At 45.8% G+C, this 19,959-nt stretch overlaps 1 protein-coding gene across 1 annotated transcript in view; it reads right to left on the bottom strand.

The window, feature by feature from the left end:
• LOC132585838 (interferon-inducible GTPase 5-like) overlaps nucleotides 1-19,959 on the bottom strand; it is a 50,189-nt gene that overhangs the window by 15,811 nt on the left and 14,419 nt on the right. The gene's annotated exons all lie outside the window — the stretch shown is intronic.

Raw genomic sequence — 19,959 nt, 5'->3', positions numbered from 1 at the left:
CATTCCCCACACCTGGCGCAGCAATGGAGAAAGAAGAGGAGGCACAGCTGCAAGCAGGGAGCCCGCCTGACTCACCCCCGTGGTAGTGAGGTTGAGGGAGTGACTATGCTAAGACTTAGCAGCCCGGCAGAGGGACGCATGCCTACGAGGAAGGCAGTTGCTGAGTCCTGAGCATTTATTTACAACGGAGAGAGGTCACTGCTAAATGAATAAACACACAACCACAAATGGTTATAGTGACCAACAATTATTAAGACTATATAGCAATACAATAATGCGATAAGGGTGAGAATACGCAAATACATAGGGACATAGGCAAAACTCTCAAAGAGTGCATTCATGGAAGATAGTAGAGCACCAAAGTACAGGGAGTCGACTTGTAGCTCCTGTTTCGACAAATCTTCAAGCAGTGGAAAGCTCTACTCCCATTTTCCTCCAAATCAAATAATCCACGAACCACAATTCATACAGCTTCACAGTTAATCAGTATCAACAACCTCTTCCATATAACGCTAAAGTTATCTCACAATGTTTCACCCCAGGACATGTAGTCTCAGCTAACTTCAAACAGGCAGCAGCTCAGAAATGGCTCAAGGCATCATTTCTGAGTTGGTGCCAGTTTGAAGTTAGTTGTCTTATGGAGTAGAGCTTTCCATTGCTTGAAGATTTGTCGAAACAGGAGTTACAAGTCGATTCCCTGTACTTTGGTGCTCGACTGTCTTCCATGAATGCACTCTTTGGGAGTCCTGAGTATTAGCAGGAGCTTCCCTACTTATTAACTGGAGTACCACCCGGGGCACATTTGGCCCCCTGCTCAGTCTGGGCTCTCCGTGGAAGCAACACGTCGTTTTCAGCACGACACGCATCTACCCTGGCTCTTGCACTCCTGCTTGTACTCTTTGGCTTCCTGACTCCCAGCTCCAGGTGACCTCGCTTTCCACTCTCCGACTCAGCTTTCTGACAGTGTTTTAATTTGAACTCTCTGGCTTGACCCTTGACTGGGCTTGAACTCTGCTTTCACCTGCACCCAGCCCATGACAGGCATGATGTATACCTATATTGACTATCCCATCAAGCATCTAAAGGTATAAGGCAAGTATGGTGTTTCATTGGTATATGGTGTTCATATGGTGTTTCTCTGCTTCAGCAGCACAATAAAAAAAATTAAATAATTGATCATACTTATATGACATATACAACAAAATATTGTTACCATACTAGAATGTGAAAAGCCAGATGCTCAAGTTGGACTTGAAAACTGAAAATGCACTAGAGATCATATTGCAAATTTATATTGGATATTGGAGCATACAAGAGAATTTCAGAAAGAGATCAGCTTTTATTTTATTCATTACAAAAAAAAACTATGACTGTTTGGATCATGAAAAGTGATGGTTGGCTTTAAAGGAAATTGGTATGCCATGGCATCTGATTGTTTTGATGTGCGACCTATACTCCGCTGTTAGGACAGAACATGGGGAAACAGAATGGTTTCCAATTGGAAAAGGTGTCAGATAAGGATGCATTTTATCCTCTGTCTCTTCAATCCATAAGCAGAAAATATCATAAGGAAAATTGGATTAGTTTTAGATGAAGGTGGAGAGTGAAAACTGGTGAAAGGAACATTAACAATGTGAGATATGCAGATGACACTGTATTATTTGGTAGAATGTGAAGACTTGAAACAGCTAATGATGAAGGTTAAAGCAGAAACTACCAAAGCAGGATTACAGCTGAACATCAAGAAGACAAATGTTATCGAAACATGTAGTCTTTTGAAATATATGTTAAGACTTTTTTTCTTCTTAATGCAGTATAATTTAGTATGTTGCCTCTTTGATGCCTATGTGATATCACCCCACTGATTGTTCATGTATTTACTTTTTGCAATTGTTGTATTTGGTCTAGTTTTTTCTAATAAAAAAAAGACAAAAGAATGAACTGACTCCTAGGAAATTACACAACTTTAAGGATGATGAAGAAGAAATTGAAACGTTCAAAGTTTTCTATTTCTTGATTCCATGTCAATCAAAAGGCAGGCTGCACCCAAGCAATCAGGAGATTGAAACTCAGAACAGCAGCCATAAAAGAGCTAGGGAAAATCCTTAAAAGTAAGGAGGTGCCACTGACAACCAAAGTTAATTCATGTCATAGTATTGCCCATTAGTGTTTCCCATAGTATCCCCGAATTTATCAGTGTGAAAGTTGGACAATAAGGAAAGTTGTCAGGAAGAAAGCAGATTCCTTTGAAATGTCGTGTTGGAGGAGAGTTTTATGGATACTGTGTGGACTGCCAAAAAGACAAGGTGAGTTCTAGATCAAATCAAGCCCAAACACTCCCTAGAAGCTACAAGTACTAAAATGCGGCTATCATACTTTGGTCACATTATGAGATGACAAGAGTCACTGGAAAAGACAATCCTGCTAGGAAAAGTTGAAGGCAGCAGGAAAAGCGGAAGACCCAACAAGTGATGGAAGCAACAGCCCTCAGTCTGCAAGAACCGAGAATGGCTGTTCACCACAGGACATTAATTCATGGAGCCGCTATAAGTCAGAAGTGACTTGACAGCACTTCACACAAACACACACACCAGCTACTGGAAACGTTGCAACCATCAAGTCTTTCAACTTGTGTGAAGGAACTGGGTTCCAGATAAGCAAGAAGAGGGACATCTAGCCCCTGTCAAGATGGTAAGGTTGCCAGCTTCGAGTTGGGAAATGCCAGGAGATTTTGGCGTAGCGCTTGGATTTTCAGACCCCCACGTGGAGGATGGCGCTCTTTTTAGGCAATGTTCAGTATAAGGCAGCTTCATATGTTCATATGTTCAGTTTGGTTTCTATTGGTTCTGTGACTAGCGTGTACCTCCATTAACATTTCCAATTTTGGGGGGGGGCAAGAGTCATGCACCTTCAAGAGCTGTAAAGTCCCCCATAAAACATAGCACACCTCCAAGAAAGGAGGGGATTATACATTTGTGCTGGGAAGTGGGGCTTTGGTTAAAATATGGCAGATTGTAGGAAAGCTGAAGAAAGATTTGATGGGTTTTAAAAATGCAAAATGTGTAATCTTATCTGGGTGTTTTGGTAACTTGGATGAGGCCTAATTGGTTTAAGATAGCATTAAAATTAATGCAGACCTCAAGTGATGTTATTAGATACAAGATAATGTCTTTGGATGCGTCCTATAGGCTGAGAACAGACGGGCATTCTGGGGCTGCTTGGAGGCTCAAAAAGTGCCATCCTGGAGCCTCCACACGCTCACCCACATGCCACCCGCATCCCGTCAGTGTGGCAGCTGGGTGCCTCCGCACTGGAAGGCAACCTAGAAGCTGGATTCTTTTTCTTTTCTTTTGGGGGACAAGCCCTGGTGCGCACGAGCACTCCAGCACTCTGCTTGGTTTCCAAAAAAAAAGAACACCCCGGGAACAGCTTGGGGCGGCTTGGCAGTTCCACACTCACATGGCCTGAAGGCGACTGACAGCTGGCTCAAAAATTTGCTACCACTTTGGAAGTGGTAGCTTTTTGAGCCGGGTGGAGTGGCCTGGAGGACGGGGTGAGGACGGGATAGGGATGGCTGGCAGAAGTTGCTGTCTGCAGAGATTTTTAGGGGCCGATACAGCTCTGTGTATCGGATACCTCTTATCAGTATATAACAAGGGTGGCCAAACTTGCACAATGTAAGAGCCACACAGAATATATGTCAGTTGTTTGAGAGCCACAAGACATGGGCATCAGATGTTGGTGAGCCCCAAGGAAGGAAGGAGAACCACAAGGAAGTAAGGCAAATAGAGGGAGAAGGGAGGGAGAGGTGGAAAGAAAGCAGCTTTTAACTTCAAATGCATTCTCCAAGCCACCAGCTGGCTTGGCTTGGAGAAGTGATTTAAAGAGACAAATGCCTTCACCAAGCCAGCCAATGTTGCAATGGGGGCTTCAAGAGCCACACAATAGGTGTGAAAGAGCCACATGGGGCTCCCAAGCCACAGTTTGGCCACCCTGGTATAGAATATTCTTAACCAATGTAAAGTCTCACAAATAATGTCCAACAAAGATGCCTTCTCCAAATAATGTAGAAAATTCAATTTCTTTTACTCATATCCAAAAATTCATAAAAATTCATTCATACAGGAATTCATAAAAATCCACAGAAATTCCGGAATTGCACAATATATGCAGGGGATACTGAAAAACCTTCAAATATCACAAACAGCTACAGGCACAACCGGGGGCTGGCCAGTGTTTTCAAGAGGAAACAGCCTTTTTCAAGAGGAAAAGCAACAATAGTAAGAAAGAAGGGTCACATATTAAAATGCCACCCACAGAGCATGCCCCTTTAATTACATGGGATTGCCAGCCTCCAGGTGGGGCCTGGAGAACTTTAGTTATTACAATTGCTTTGGAGGGGGGAGTCTATTGCATTGCACCTGGCTGAAAGTCCCTTCCCAAACCCCATCCTCTCTCCTCCCTCCCCTTCCTCCGCCTCCTCAAATCTCCAGGTATTTCCCCACCCAGAGGTGGCAATCCTATAATGAAAAGTAGTACTTTGCTTCAGGAAACAGAAAAGTAGTACTTCGCTTTGCTTCAAGACTTTGGGCTGTAGGAAGAAAGAGGCAGAATGGAGAGATACGGCAGCCAAGAGATCTAGGGCAGGGGTGGCCAATGGTAGCTCTCCAGATGTTTTTTGACTACAACTCCCATCAGCGCCAGCCAGCATAGCCAATGGCTGGGGCTGATGGGAGTTGTCGGCAAAAAACATCTGGAGAGCTACCGTTGGCCACCTCGATCTAGGGCAGCGCCAACAGAAGAGAACGTTCTGCGGGCCGTATAGAAAATGGGCTGCATGAGGTGCTCAAAGACCAACATGGTGAGGAAATAAGGGACAACTCAGTTGGCAGAGATGGGTAGAGGAAAGCCAGAGGGGTGGGGAAACAGACAATGAATGGAAGAAGAAGAGGAGGAAGGAAGGAAGGAAGGAAGAGGAAGAAGACTGCAGATTTATACCCTGCCCTTCCCTCTGAATCAGAGACTCAGAGTGGCATACAATCACCTATATTTTCCTCCCCCACAACAGACACCCTGTGAGGTAGGTGAAGCTGAGAGGGCTCTCACAGCAGCTGCCCTTTTAAGGATAGCCTCAGTCAGAGCTATGACTGACCCAAGGCCATTCCAGCAGCTGCAAGTGAAGGAGTGGGGAATCAAACCTGGTTCTCCCAGATAAGAGTCCACACACTTAACCACTACACCAATCTGGCTCTCCCAGCTGAGGAGTAAACATGCTTTTGGGTGCAGAGAGGAGGAAAAGGGGGGGAGATCAGCTATGAAGCTGCATTCCTGAGACCTTCTCCTTGGTTTGCATTGTGGGGGGGGGGGACAACTCTGACATGAAATTCCTGGAGTTTTGGGGGTAGATCCTGAGGAGGGTCCTCAGCAAGGTAGAATACTACGGTGTCCATCCTCCAAAGGAGGTAATTTCTCCAGAGACTTCTGTAGTCTGGAAATCACTTGTAATTTTGGGTGATTTCCAGACTCCACCTGGACTCAGCTGGCAACCCTAGCTGTGCATGAAGTATTTCATACTTCTCAAACCGAGCTGAGCACTAGTGGTCCCTGCCAAAGATGTTTTGTTTTTGCAAAAACACAGGCTTCCTGTTGATAGTTTCCCATAATCATTGCAAGAAACTATGAATGTTCACTGTCTTCACCTTGCTATAGAGTCGACCATGCCGTTCAACCTTTTTGTGAGTCTTCCTCCTAGACCCTGACTCAGATATGAAATAGAGGCCTCTATTAAATATGAGCCCTGTGGTGCAGAGTGGTAAAGCTGCAGTACTGCAGTCGGAGCCCTCTGCTCATGACCTGAGTTTGATCCCAGCTAGTTCAGGTAGCCGGCTCCACTTCGACTCAGCCTTCCATCCTTCCAAAGTCGGTAAAATGAGTATCCAGTTTGCTGGGGGGGAAGTGTAGATGACTGGGGAAGGCAATGGCAAACCACCCCGTAAAAAGTCTGCCGTGAAAACATTGTGAGAGCAACGTCACCCCAGAGTCAAAAACGACTGGTGCTTGCACAGGGGACTACCTTGTTAAAAATTTAAATACTGCACTTCTTTACTATCAAGCCTTCCAAGCATATGAAAAGGGCTTGATGTATCTTTTTGTTGAAAGAGTTCTTTAAATGTCCACAGAGTTTTTGAATATCAATACTAGGTGTAAAAGCTGCTGAAATACCACAAAGCCTACAAAGAACTTTGATATCAAGAGAAATCTGCTTACCCTTTACAGCCAGGTGCTGCTTTGAGAAGCTGGTGGTGACCCGCTGCTTTGTTAGGATTCCTTCGTTCTCTGAGCCTTGAAACCCCTGTTTTCCTGTCGACAGCCTGAACTCTCACCGGCAAAGAAATAGAACTCTCACTGGCAAAGAAACAAGCTTGTTGGACTCTAGACTTGACATCCGAGGGGGGCTGATGTCATTCTACTCCCTCCACCCTCAAAACCCCTGCCACCCCTAGGCACCATTCCCAGTCCTACAGGAAATTCCCAAACAATAACTAGCAGCCTTCCATATTTGAACCAGAACTGAAACTAAATGAAAAAGCCTCCATTTGTGCAGGGGGGGGGGGGGGGGAGTTGATTTGGGATGGTTCCAAGCTTAGTTTGGGTCCTGAGGTATGTGAAATCTGGCTCACAATTCAGACAGTTCTGTGGTGCTTTTCAGGCCAGAAGGCACATACACCCTTCCCCCTCACAGCCTCTTCTTGTCAAGGCAGCCGCTGACAGGAAAACGAAAACTAAACCTCTCAGCCTAGGCTACTCTTTCTTCTAAATCAGCTGTCTGAGCAGACAAAGCAGGGAAGAGGAGTAAACAAGGTGGTATTCCTGAGGGAATGAACAAAATGTTTAGCAGAATGGCTAGGATATATAGTTAGAAAGCAGGCAACATACCCCAAAATGTTATTGTATTATTAATATGAGGCTATCTTGAGGAAGGTCAGTGCAGAGTTTCCTTTGGCCAGGCCTCATGAGGAATTTGTGCCCTCCTGGTTCCTGATGCCACTTTGCTACCTGTTTCGGAGGTTTTGGAAGGGCCTTAGCAACACCACACAGAGCATTTTGGTTTATGATTTCATGAGTTTGTTTCTTGGAGCATCTTCAACTGAGCCCTGGCTCATGAAAAGTTTTATTGGGATACCTTTTGTCAGTCTTTAAGGTGCCTCTGGACTCCTGTCAGTTTGAGGCCTGGTAGGGATACCAGCCTCCAGGTGGGACCTGGGGATCTCCCAGCATTACAGTTGCTTTCCAGATTACAGAGACCAGTGCCTCTGGGGAAACTGGATGCTCTAGAGGGTAGACTGCATGGAACTGTACCCCACTGAGGTCTGTGTCTTCCCCAGGCTCCATCCTCAAATCTCTAGAAGTTTCCCAACCTGGATCTGGTTACCCTACCTCCGCATCCCCCGCTGGATCTGGAAACCAGACTGGATCTGGAAACCCTGGTTAAAATAGATGGTAGATGTTGGTTACCCAAATTAGTTCACCCAGCCAACCCAACAGCTGTGAGGAACTTTGTGGTTTCCAATTCATTCATTCATTCATTCAGTCCAAGACTCCCTTTGGAAACGAGGCAACCCCACCTAACAAAGGTAGGCTGACTATGGGAGCATCAATTCCTATGCATTCATTTTGGGTTGCCAACCTCCAGTTGGTGGCTGGAGACTGGGACTTCAATGATCAGTTCTCCTGGAGCAAAGTGGCTACTGTGGAAGGTAGATCCTAATATATTACCATAATATATGGAGGTCCTTTCTCAGGCTCCCTTGCTCTGAATCTCCAGGAATTTCCTAACCCAGGGCTGGCAATCCTCTTTCATATGCGCCTCTGCCCATTCCTGTGTATAAAAAGAGTGCTTGCTTGAGAGACTGGGCAAGCAAACAAAACCCTCTGCCCTCTTATCTCCCACACACATACACACACCCATGTGCCCCAGCCAATGTTCCCTCTAAGCTGAGTTGCTGTGAGCTAGCACATTTTTTTAGCCTTTGGCTAAAGCAAACCAATTTATGTAGTAGCTCAAAACTTTATTTCTGGTAGTTTACGAGGTAGAATTTTTGCTCACAGGACTCCACAGCTTAGTCCCAGCCCTGATTAAGGTTTCCAGATCCCAACTTCTCCCCAGCTGGGGGAGAGACTATCCTCAATTTGATGTCATGTAGAATGACATCATCATGCAGGAATCACACTCACCTGCTTTTCTCAACCATTTGAAGGGACCTTCCCTTTATATGGCTAGGAAGACATCACATCCCTCAATGAACACAACCTTCCCCAAACTTTGCTCTTCCCAGGCACCCAGCTTCCTAAATCTCCAGGAATGACTGGAGCTGGAATTGGCCATCTTACTTCTCTGCTATACATAACTCTACGTTTCTTAAAAACAATGTTGGAAAGAGTGCAGAAGAGGGAAGCCATGATACTTAGAGCACCTTTCCTGTGAGGAAAGGCTGTAGAGTCTGTTGTTGTTGTGTGTAATTTAGAAAGGAAATGACCAAGGTGGTGGTGGTGGTGGACATGATAGAAGTTTTTTAAATTATACATGGAGTGAAGAGAGATGGCAAAGATATTTTTTTAAAAAAATCTCCCTCTCTTCATATACTAGAACTTGAGGGCATCAAATGAAGCAGATGGGCTATAAATTCCTAGGGCTGCCAAGGCCCCAGGAGGTTCCCAACCCACCGACCCACATTGGGCCAGTGGGCGGAACCTCCCTGACGTCACCGGTGCGATGACTTCACCCAGAAGTGATGTCATTGGGCCAGTGACATCGCACAATGGCTGCTCTAGGTGATTTTGGGGACGTGGCAAAATTCCTGGAGGCTGGCTGGCTGCCTGCTCTCCTAATCCAGGGACTGTTATGCAGCTGCACCTACTATTCAGTGGAGAAGGTAGGTGGGGAGGAGGGGGGGGCGTTAGAAAGGTTCAGGAGCTGTGCTCCTGTGAGCTCCTGCTGAATTCAAGACCTGGTAGTAAAGAAAACAAGGCAAGAGATTACAGTCCCCTTCTCTCCAAAACCCCATCTTCCCTGGTTGCCAGCTGCAAGAGTGGAAAGTAGTTCATGGGTTTCAAAGTCGCACCTGTTTCCTCAAGAGCGGATGGATAGCAGTCCTGCCTGCCTGCGCAGCATAGAAAAGAGTGCAAAAGACAGGAACTAAGAGAGACCAAGTCCGACTGGAGAGATGTGGGAGTAAAGAGCTCTAAGATCAAGGCCTCTGATGGGAGGGGCTGGGGGAGATTCAGGAGGCCCAAGACATCCCCCAAAATTGCCCCCTTCCTGTATTCAGGGAATGCATTTTAAAAATTCTCATTCCGTTCTGGGTGCAGCCACTCGGGGCATCAGGAAGGCAGAGCACAGAAAAAACAGTTTCTGACTACAGGGTTTCGCCTTTCAGCAGCGTTTACTAGGATGCTGAGGGTAACTGGTGCTTCTCAGATCCTGCTAAACCCATCACCCAAAACAGCACTGGAGCAAGGCTAGACCAGCCAGGACAAGCTACAGCAATGTCAGGATGCAGCCTCCTAACAAGGTAGCTCTAGGAATTGCCAGAAACTCTGTGGTGTTACCACAGAGTTGGTCTCTACTTTATTCCTCTCTTCAGTTCCACCCAGTTTCGCCTTTCAGCAGCGTTTACTAGGATGCTGAGGGTAACTGGTGCTTCTCAGATCCTGCTAAACCCATCACCCAAAACAGCACTGGAGCAAGGCTAGACCAGCCAGGACAAGCTACAGCAATGTCAGGATGCAGCCTCCTAACAAGGTAGCTCTAGGAATTGCCAGAAACTCTGTGGTGTTACCACAGAGTTGGTCTCTACTTTGTTCCTCCCTTCAGTTCCACCCAGCTCCTGCACAGTCGGATCTTGCAAAGGGGTAGCCTGTTTAGTCAGAGGTAGCAAAATAAATAAATAAATAAATAAATAAATAAATAAAATATTTTTCGGGGGGAAATCCTGAGAGCCAGTTTGGTGTAGTGGTTAAGTATACGGACTCTTATCTGGGAGAACCGAGTTTGATTCCCCACTCCTCCACTTGCACCTGCTGGAATGGCCTTGGGTCAGCCATAGCTTTCACAGAGATGTCCTTGAAAGGGCAGCTTCTGTCAGTGCTCCCTCAGCCCCAGCTAGGGTGTCTGTTGCGGGCGGAGGTAAAGAAGATTGTGATCACTCTGAGTCTCTGAGATTCAGAGTATGGGGTAGGATATCATCTTCTTCTCTGTTGTCTTTTTGAGCTCTGGAAATTCATTGAGATTTCTCTGCTATACATAACTAGACGTTCTTCAAAAAGGATGTTGCTGAGCTGGAAAAAGCATAGAAGAGGGCAACCAAGATGATTAGGAGGTTGGAGCACCTTTCCTATGAGGAAAGACTAAAGAGTTTAGCTCTTCTCACTTTAGAAAGGAGACAACTGAGCAGTGCCAGATTAAACCCTGTGCAGGCCCCTAGGCAGTCAAAATCTTGGGGGCTTGGCCCCCTCGCAAATTATCTCAGAGTTGGAGTGCCCTTCCCACCACCCACGGCCCCGCTGCATCCTACAGGCACCTTCTCAAAAGCCCCTTTGACAAAACTGTGGGGGAGAAGTAGACAGAGGCAAACGTGGAGACAACACTAGCAGCCGCACTAGGCAATAGGGTTGCCAAATCCAATTCAAGAAATATCTGGGGACTTTGGGGGTGGAGCCAGGAGTCTTTGGGGGTGGAGACAGGAGACATTGGGGCGGAGCCAAGATCAAGGCTGTGACAAGCATAATTGAACTCCAAAGGGAGTTCTGGCCATCACATTTAAAGGGACGGTACATCTTTTCAATTCCTTCCTTCCATAGGAAATAATGAAGGAAAGGGGCACCTTCTTTTGGGGCTCATAGAATTGGACCCCCTGGTCCAATCTTTTTGAAACTTGGGGGGTATTTTGGGAAGAGGCACTAGATGCTATACTGAAAATTTGGTGCCTCTAACCCAAAAAAACAGCCCCCCCCAGAGCCCAACATACAAGCAGATCAATTCTCCATGATTTTCTATGGGAATAAATCTCCATAGGGAATAATAGAGTTCCAAGCAGACATTTCCCTCCCCCTCCCACTTTCTGATAACCAGAAGCAGGGGGAGGGCCTCCAAACCGAGGGATCCCCTGCCCCCACCTGGGGATTGACAACCCTACCAGGCAAGTTGGGCAAGGACTGGCTCAGTTGCTGGCTGCGCATGTAGGATGGGAGGGCTGCAAGCAGGGGGGGGTTGGGGGGAGCTGACCCGGGGCCCCTAAAGGCATGGGGGCCCATAGGCCAGTGCCTACTTTGCCTAATGGTTAATCCAGCCCTGCAACTAAGGGGACATATGATAGAGGTTTTTAAAATTATTCATGGAGTGGAGTAGGGTTGCCAATCCCCAGCAGGGGATCCCCTGGTTTAGAGGTCACTTCAGGGATATCAGAATGCAGAGGAGGGGGGGTTGAATATCCACTGGGCATTCCATTATACCCTCTAAAGACTTGTCCTCATAGACCATGGGTGGGGAACCTCCGTCCCGAGGGCCATAAGTCACTTGATGTGACCCTCGGGGATTGCTGGACCGAACCAAGCCATGTGGCAGCCTCCCTGGTGCCTGGCTGCCCAGCGAGGATTATGGGGCCCAGCCGTGCTGTGCAGCAGCCTCCCCAGGGCCAGGCAGGGATCACAGGGCCCAGAAGTACTGTGCGGCAGCCTCCCTGGGGCCTGGCTGGCCAGCCAGAATTGCTGCAGGGCCTGGAAAAGTAACTGTCACAGTTCAGTTTGCACGTGATTATCCCAGATGGTGTGGCCTAATATGCTAATGAGTGTGTGACCTGATATGCTAATGTTAGGGGATGTGGTCTAATATGCTACTGAGTTCCTGCTGGGCTTTTTCTACAAAAAAGCCCTGGACCTATGCATTTACCTAGGGTGGCAGGCCGGGTGTGTGTGTGGGACAGATTAGGCTCTTCCCACATGACTTCAAATAGAAAAACCATTATTTGCATTAACTTTGCTGGCCTGAATCATTCTTCCTCAGTGGAGCAATGTTTTTTAAGTTGATAATTTTTTATGGCCCGCAAATGATGTTATAAATATCCATATGGCCCTTGGCAGAAGAAAGGTTCCCCACCCCCATCACAGACTATCAAGGAGAATCAATCTGTGGGTCTCTGAGTGGGCTGTTTTTTCAGATAGAGGCACCAAATTACCTGCATGCCATTTGCTGCCTCTTCTCAAAATATCCCCCAAAAAAGATTGGACCAGGGGGTCCAATTCTATGAGTCTCAAAAGAAGGTGACCCCAGCCTCTAATATTTCCAATAAAGGGAAGGCATTTAAAAGGAGCACGGCTCCTTTAAACGTGATGGCTAGAACTCCCTTCCGTGTTCAGTCCTGCTTGTTACAATCTTGCCCCTTGCTCCACATCCAAAGTATCCTGGCTCCACTCCCAAAGACCCCAAATATTTCCTGAGTTGGACCTGCCAACCCTAGAGTGGAGACAGGACAAAAAGAATTTTTTCACCCTCTCCCCGTATACTAGAACTCGAGGGTATCCAGTGAAGCTAATGGGCAATGTTCAGAATGGACAAAAGGAAATATTTCTTCACATAGTGAGGGATTAAAATGTGAAGTGATTCTGCCCATTCTTGTAACTACCCCAGGCCTTACACACCCCGGGAAATGCTGTTTGCCACTCTGGGATCAGGCAGCAATTTTTCTCTAGGCCAAATCCAAATAGGCAGCCGTGCTGGTCTGAAGTAATAGAACAAAATAGGAGTCGATTGCACCTTTAAGACCAACTTAGTTTTATTCAGAACGTAAGCTTTCGTGTGCGCGCACACTTCTTCAGACGAGGAACGAGGTACAGTAAGCAGAGCCACATATAGCTGGTGGGGTTTGGAATGCCAAGTGGTACAAAGTTAAAAACCAATAGCAGAATAGTAAAATTAACAAATTCAGAAAACCTTTGATCTGGGTTGCATTAGCGCGGAAAACCATTAAACAGTAACATGTCAGAATGTGAGAATGCCTGTTAATTATTCTATTGCTAATAAATCTGGGTCCAAAAGAAGGCATTTCTTTCCCAGAAGTTTGGCCAGGGATCCTGGAGATTTTTTTTTTTTTTGGCATCTTCTGGGTGTGGGGCAGGTGTCATTGGGTGCTGGGAGCAATGTTCCCTCTAAGCTGCAGAGTCTTGTGAGCAAAAATTCTACTTTGTGAGCTACTGGCATTAAAGTTGTGGGCTCCTGCATCAATTACTGTGCTCTGGGGTCATCTTTCCTGAGCTAAGACAAAACGTGTGTGAGCTAGAGGTAGGGTTGCCAAGTCCCCAGCATCCTGCAGTGTGGGACTTGCGCATGCAATGCAAAAACATCACCCGGAAGTGATGTCATCACTATGGCGACGGCGCATGGGGCTGCTCTAGGCGTTTCTGGGAAAACACTATGGTTTTCTCGGATGCTCTAGCCAAAGGAGTTCCTGTGATAAAAAAAGCCCTGGAGTTTCCCAACCTAGGTCTGGCAACCCTACCCCCTCATCCACCTCCATTGGCCAGGGGGGACCTGGCAACATTGCACCAGACTGTTGTTTGAGGACATATCTGGAGGCAAAGTCATAAAGTGTAATGCCAGGTACTGGAGATATAAACTGTGTAAAGGACAGGAGCTCTGAGTTGGTGTATCCTCACTGCAAGGCCCCATTGGCTAGGAGGGGGATTCAAAGGAAAACCCATCTGGGTAGACTGGAAAGCCAGTGATGCAGCACTGGGCAGAAGCTCCCACACTGCTGGACTGCTGCGGACAAGGTTATTCGGCCATGCTGAAGTCACAATCAGAGTAGCGCCACCCAATCCCCATCCACTGACCAGCCTCCTGTTCCCTTTCATGTACTGGTTGCTCGTGGCACCAGCACATTCACAACTGTTAATCTGCTCACTTACAGCAAGAGACCTCTGCTATTTTCCTGGTGAGTACGCAATTGCCAGCAAGAAGACACAGACTCCAAGGTCTTTCTGATATGAATCAAATGGTTTATTGGAAGGCCCTCTAGTACAATACACTACACAAGCAACCTGCATGATGCACAAATAAAAGGTAAGAGGCGTGGATAGCGAATGCCCAGAATGATGTGAATATGGGGCACATACAGAGGCAGGGATTTCAATACTTACTAATTTTTGTTTTATTGGAATTCTTTCTCTTATCTGTAAATTTGTACTCTATAGCATTTGCATGTTATTTAGTTGTGGGTTTTGTAATTTTCTAATGTTCTGGGGCTAAACACAATAAATTGATGGATACAGAGGCAACGCAGAGGCATAAGCAAATATGAGTCGACAGAGCAGTTCTAAACCAGTCCCCAATAGAGGACACACTGGGTAGAAAAAAGATTACCTGAAAAGCTATTGTGCGTTGCAAGTACTCTTGAAACAAAAGGTTCAAAGAGGTGAGCAAACTTCATGCCTGTTAGCTACCTTAAATACTAGTTGCCACCCTATCACCCTCCTGCCCTTCTAGTTACAGTTCCCTAGCAATGCAGTCTGAAAGCTACCAGTCCAAGGACCCAGAAAAGTTGTATAATATAGTGCAGGGATGGCCAACGGTAGCTCTCCAGATGTTTTTGCCTACAACTCCCATCAGCCCCAGTCAGCATAGCCAATGGCTGGAGCTGATGGGAGTTGTAAGCAAAAAACATCTGGAGAGCTACCGTTGGCTACCCCTGATATAGTGCGTTTCAAGCATTGCAGAGACGAGATCATAGTGAGGACAGCTCTTTATTAGGGGCAGCATGGTGAGGGCTGCTTCCACAAAAAAGACTGACTAAGGGTCTGTGTGCCAAACCTATATACAACTCTAATCTCCCATGCTAGCTTGCCATTGGTTCCTTCATACTGGTTTATTGAAGCACAATATAGATAAGAGATAAACAAAATATCTGCTCATGCCTGCCACAGAATAGTCTGATTCAGTCTGCAGGGCTTTTTTATAGCAGGAACTCCTTTGCATATTAGGCCACACCTCCCTGACATAGCCAATCCTCCAAGAGCTTACAGGGCTTTTAGTACAGGGCCTCCTGTAAGCTCCAGGAGGATTGGCTACATCAGGGGGTGTGGCCTAATATGCAAATGAGTTCCTGCTACAAAAAAAGCCCTGCGCATAAGACAGCTTTATGTATATATGCATACAAAGCAAACAGAACAGATCAATAAAACAGCTAAGCCGAAGAACTGAAATAAAGACAAAATATCAAATGTTTACATCTATGAAATGACTATGATACAGATGTCAAAGCATTTTGGATGCAAACTGGAAACAGCTGATAATTGCTGTAAACAAGTAGCAAAAACTTTTCAAAACCTGAGGGAAAGAAGGAATTACAACTGCGCTTGAGATGAAACAGATCAAATATGTTAAAAAATAAGTCCAAGAGCAAACAGCTACATTGTTTTAGAATACAAGCTGTGCTTCCCAATCCTCTCTAGCCCACTTCATTAAAAGCTAAGCGAAGCCCTAATTGTTACCATCCAGACGCCTCTTGCTGCTGAAGGAGTACCTTAGTACCCAGAAAGCTTAAGCCAAGGTGCTCTTCAGTCTTATAGCACCCCAAGATCACACAATCTGGGCACTTCCTGGTCTGCAAATAGAACCCAAATGGTTCTTGTGTCACACAAAATGGAAGCCATCAGACACAGGCCAGAAGTATGTCTGGGAAGCAATTTGGTAAAGTGTATTGTGTAAGGGATCTAACCGCTTACGACTCTGTCCCCACCCACCTTAAAACCATACACCATGGCAGTGGTGAGACACCTGGAAAAGACAATGTTTCACACCTGGCTAATCAGTTCCCCTCCTGGCCTGATCATTCCTTATCTGTTTACCTTCATTAAAAGTAGATTAAAGACCACTTAACACTGTTGATTAGCCATTAAGGAATGGTAAATTGAGACCTATTTCCCACTCGCCTTACGCCACTCTCACATTCCTCTTCTCAGTGGGGCTTCCTTCCGATTTCACACTATCTGCCCCAGGGCTGCAACTAGCGCCAGCTTTTTTGCGCAGCAAACAGAAACCTTTTAGAAACCTGTTTTCTGTTTACTGCGCGAGAAAGCCGATGCTAGTTACCGTCCCAGGACAGATATCGGAAATCGGAAGGAAGCCTCGCTGAGAAGAGGAACGTGAGAGCAGTGTAAGGTAAGTGGGAAATTGCTCTGATTTTATTTGAATGTTTTTCTTATTTTGTGAGCTTTTGAATAATAAAATGTGGTTGTAATTTTTTTTAAAAAACGACTTAACATATCTACCCAACCCCAGTAGTTTCCTCCATCCAACAACAGTGGGTCATCAAGCACACGTTAGCTACCTCCATATAAAATATCATGATTTTCCCATATCATTTGTCCATCCCTGGGAACACTATTTGGCCTTTCCCAAACATATTGTATCATCTCTAGCTAATTCCATCAAGGTATTGTTTTAAGGGAAATTGCGTCACCTATGGCCTAAGGAAGAATTTTGCCTTATAACTGGATACAGGTGCCCCAGTGTGGTGTGTGTGTGTCTTGGGCGGCTAATTACTTACTCCCCCAAATTCCTCTGGGTCCTCTCCATCTTCACTCTGTGGGATGCTGAGTCATTTCACAACCTCTTCTCCACGGACCCCTGGTCTTCTGGACTGATAACCATAATTCCCTGAAAAACATCTATTCCTTCTACTCTCTATATACCTATAGCCTTTTCTACATGTTTTTTCAGTGTGTCTTTTCAGTTCTTATGTGTGTCTCAGTTGTTATCTTTATTTCTTTTTCAATAACCCCCCCCCTTCTTTAACTTTTGGACTGGTTTATTTCTGAGAGTTCTTCTGTGGAAAAATCCCTATAAACAAAGGTGGAGATCTTGCTCAGTTGCTCTCCTCTCACATTTCTGGGTCTCCTTGCTAATTCCCCCCAATAATACAGGAGACCCCCCACGACCACCACCACTTAGGGTAACATAAGGGCATTCATATCAACCTTTTACAAGTCTGGTGGTCAAGGCTGTTAACTCAGTAGTTGGAGCTACTATTGTTTTTGAAAGAGAGGAGCAAATAAGAGGTTTTTTAGGGGGAAAAAATAGGTGAAAAAGAAATGAGAGTTAAAGTGAAAATAGAAGATATTAAAAAGGAGGAACGAAATAGTGACAAAGAGAAGGAGAGAGAGAGGAGACCAATGCCTCAAAAAAAAAAAAAAACAACCAGGAACTGCTGCTCAACAGTAGAGGTTCTCCGTAACATGTCACTGCACATGTTAGCACCCCCAAAAGCACAACCATATTTCCCTTTGAGTCAATGTATTGCTGGGGAAGAGCAAGAGTGGTGGGAGTTGAGGGGAGGCTGCTCACCACTTTTGATCTTCTCATTGATGAGCCCCCAATCAGCTTCTGAGGGCTCTTGAAAACCACTGCTCTGTTCTTTCCAGCCTGACATCCTCTTTGACGCAGCTAAGGGAAAGAAAAGCTGCCTCAAGAAAGTGATACAAGCGAGCACCAAGTTTCTGAGCAACACTCTGTTTCAAAAAGTGTCACCTCTATGGCTCTCCCTAATATTTGATTTCCAGGCAGAAGAAGGGGGAGGGACGGTGGCTCAGCGGTAGAGCATCTGCTTGGGAAGCAGAAGGTCCCAGGTTCAATCCCTGGCATCTCCAAAAAGGGTCCAGGCAAATAGGTGTGAAAATCCACAGCTTGAGACCCTGGAGAGCCGCTGCCAGTCTGAGAAGGCAATACTGACTTTGATGGACCAAGGGTCGATTCAGTATAAGGCAGCTTCATATGTTCATATGAAACCAACACAGGATATTCACGATTCCCCATTGAACCTCTGGGTGTTAACATTCAATCATATTAACTGCCTTGACATTGGTGGAATATAGGGGACTGCTTTACAACAGCTCTCCTTCTTCCTATTTATTTATGTTATATTTATATCCCATCCATTCTATACAGACTCAAGGCAGCTAACAGCATCAAATAAACAGGTCGGGGGCAGAGAGTGGTGCTTGGGGAGGAGTTGTCCCAGCAACATCCATTGATATGTGGTGTGCCACAGGGGACCATCCTCTCCCAAATGATATTTACCATCTATAGACTCCCCCTTGCCCAGTTGACCCAGAGACATGGACTGGGTTGTCATCAGTATGATGATGATATCCAGCTATATCTGTAGATAGGCAGCCAGCCGGACTCCACACTGGAGACTTTAAACAGGGCATTATAGGCTGTGGCCAGATGGTTTCAACAGAGCTGACTGAAACTGAATCCAACGAAGACAGAGGTCCTGTAACTAAGCTGCGGGAATCTGGTATAGGGAATTCAGCTTGCGACTCTCATCGGTGCCATCCCTGAGGGTGAAGAGCTATGGGGTGGTGTTGGATACTTCCCTTTCTATGGAGGCCCAGGTTGCTACCACTGCTTGATTGGCCTTATATCACCTCCAGCTGGTCAAGCAACTGGTTCCCTATCTCAGTTCTCAGGGCTTGGTTACAGTGACCCATGTAATGATCACTGCCAGACTGGATTATTGTAACTCGCTCTATGCGGGGCTACCCTTGAACTTGATGTGGAAACTGCAGCTAGTGCCGAATGCAGCAGCAGGGTATTGACTGCAATGTTTGTGTGGGCATGCATTCAGCCCGTGCTGTGCCAACTTCACTGGCTGCCAATAGAGTACTGGAACCAGTTCAAGGTCTTGGTGGTAACCTTCCAAGCCCTAGGTGGCCAGGGAGCTACATATCCTTGGGACTGTCTCTTCCCATATGTGTCAGCAAAGGGTTCATTGAAGTTCCAAAAATGATCCAAGTCGTCTTGGTTTAGAAACTAAGTTTCATTTTATTGATTACAACAATGCTACTCTCTACATGGATTCATTGAAACTGATAACAGATAGCCTGAACCATTGGTATTTATGAATATACTTCAAAGACTAGGGCTTTAAATTGCTTCTCATAATAAATCTACATTCGTCCCTGCAATTGCTACTTTCACACGCCGCTTATCTCTTCCCGGGAATAGTTACATCCTCCCTCCTGTGGTGTCCTTGCTCTCGCCAGGGAGGCGCCAGGATGGCCAGCCTGGTATTTTGCACTTCAAAGGCTGGGCTGCCCTTTGGAGTTTTGGCAACCTCCTTTCCCACCCCTCCTAGGTATTTTGCAGGGCACAGGTATTAGTACTTAGCAATCTATTAAACAATAGGGTTAGTAAGCATGGATTAAATACAATCAATAAGCATAACTGGCTTCAATGAAACATTGCCTGACAATATGTGCCACCCAGATTGTTAGCTCCAGTGATCAACATCTTTTTAGGTGTCCCCAGCCTAAAAAATGTCTGATTAACCTCAACCAGGACTATGGCTTTTTCAGTCATGGCTCCTGTCTGGTAAAACAAGCTCCCACATGAGATTAGGGGCCTGAGGAACGTGTTACAATTCGTAAGGGCTTCTAAAACAGAGGTGTTCCACCGGGCTGTTGGTTGAGGCACCAAACGTCCAAATCCATCTTGGTCTTCCACTTCTGACAGTGTTGATTCTCTTAATCTAGTGAGCTACCCAACTGCGCCTCTCCAAAATGCCTCCATTCGAGCTAAGGCATGCTCACTTTGGTTTGCTGCAAGGTTGATTTTAAGGCTGATCTCATTGTTAAATTTTTATTGACTGTTATCTTCGTCACAACCTCTATGTGACTCTGTAACCTCCCAGAGCTCGCTTGAGAGGAGGGTGGGATAGAAATAAAATTAATAAAATACATAAGAACATAAGAGAAGCCATGTTGGATCAGGCCAACGGCCCATCAAGTCCAACACTCTGTGTCACACAGTGGCAAAAAATGTTATATACACACATACACTGTGGCTAATAGCCACTGATGGACCTAATACAAAATAAATCAGCACACCTCAAAGAATTTCCA

Source organism: Heteronotia binoei, chromosome 17, assembly GCF_032191835.1.
Source record: "Heteronotia binoei isolate CCM8104 ecotype False Entrance Well chromosome 17, APGP_CSIRO_Hbin_v1, whole genome shotgun sequence".
Lineage (NCBI taxonomy): Eukaryota > Metazoa > Chordata > Lepidosauria > Squamata > Gekkonidae > Heteronotia > Heteronotia binoei.
The sequence above is the reverse complement of the archived record's forward strand: the minus strand, read 5'-3'. Positions and strand labels throughout refer to the sequence as shown.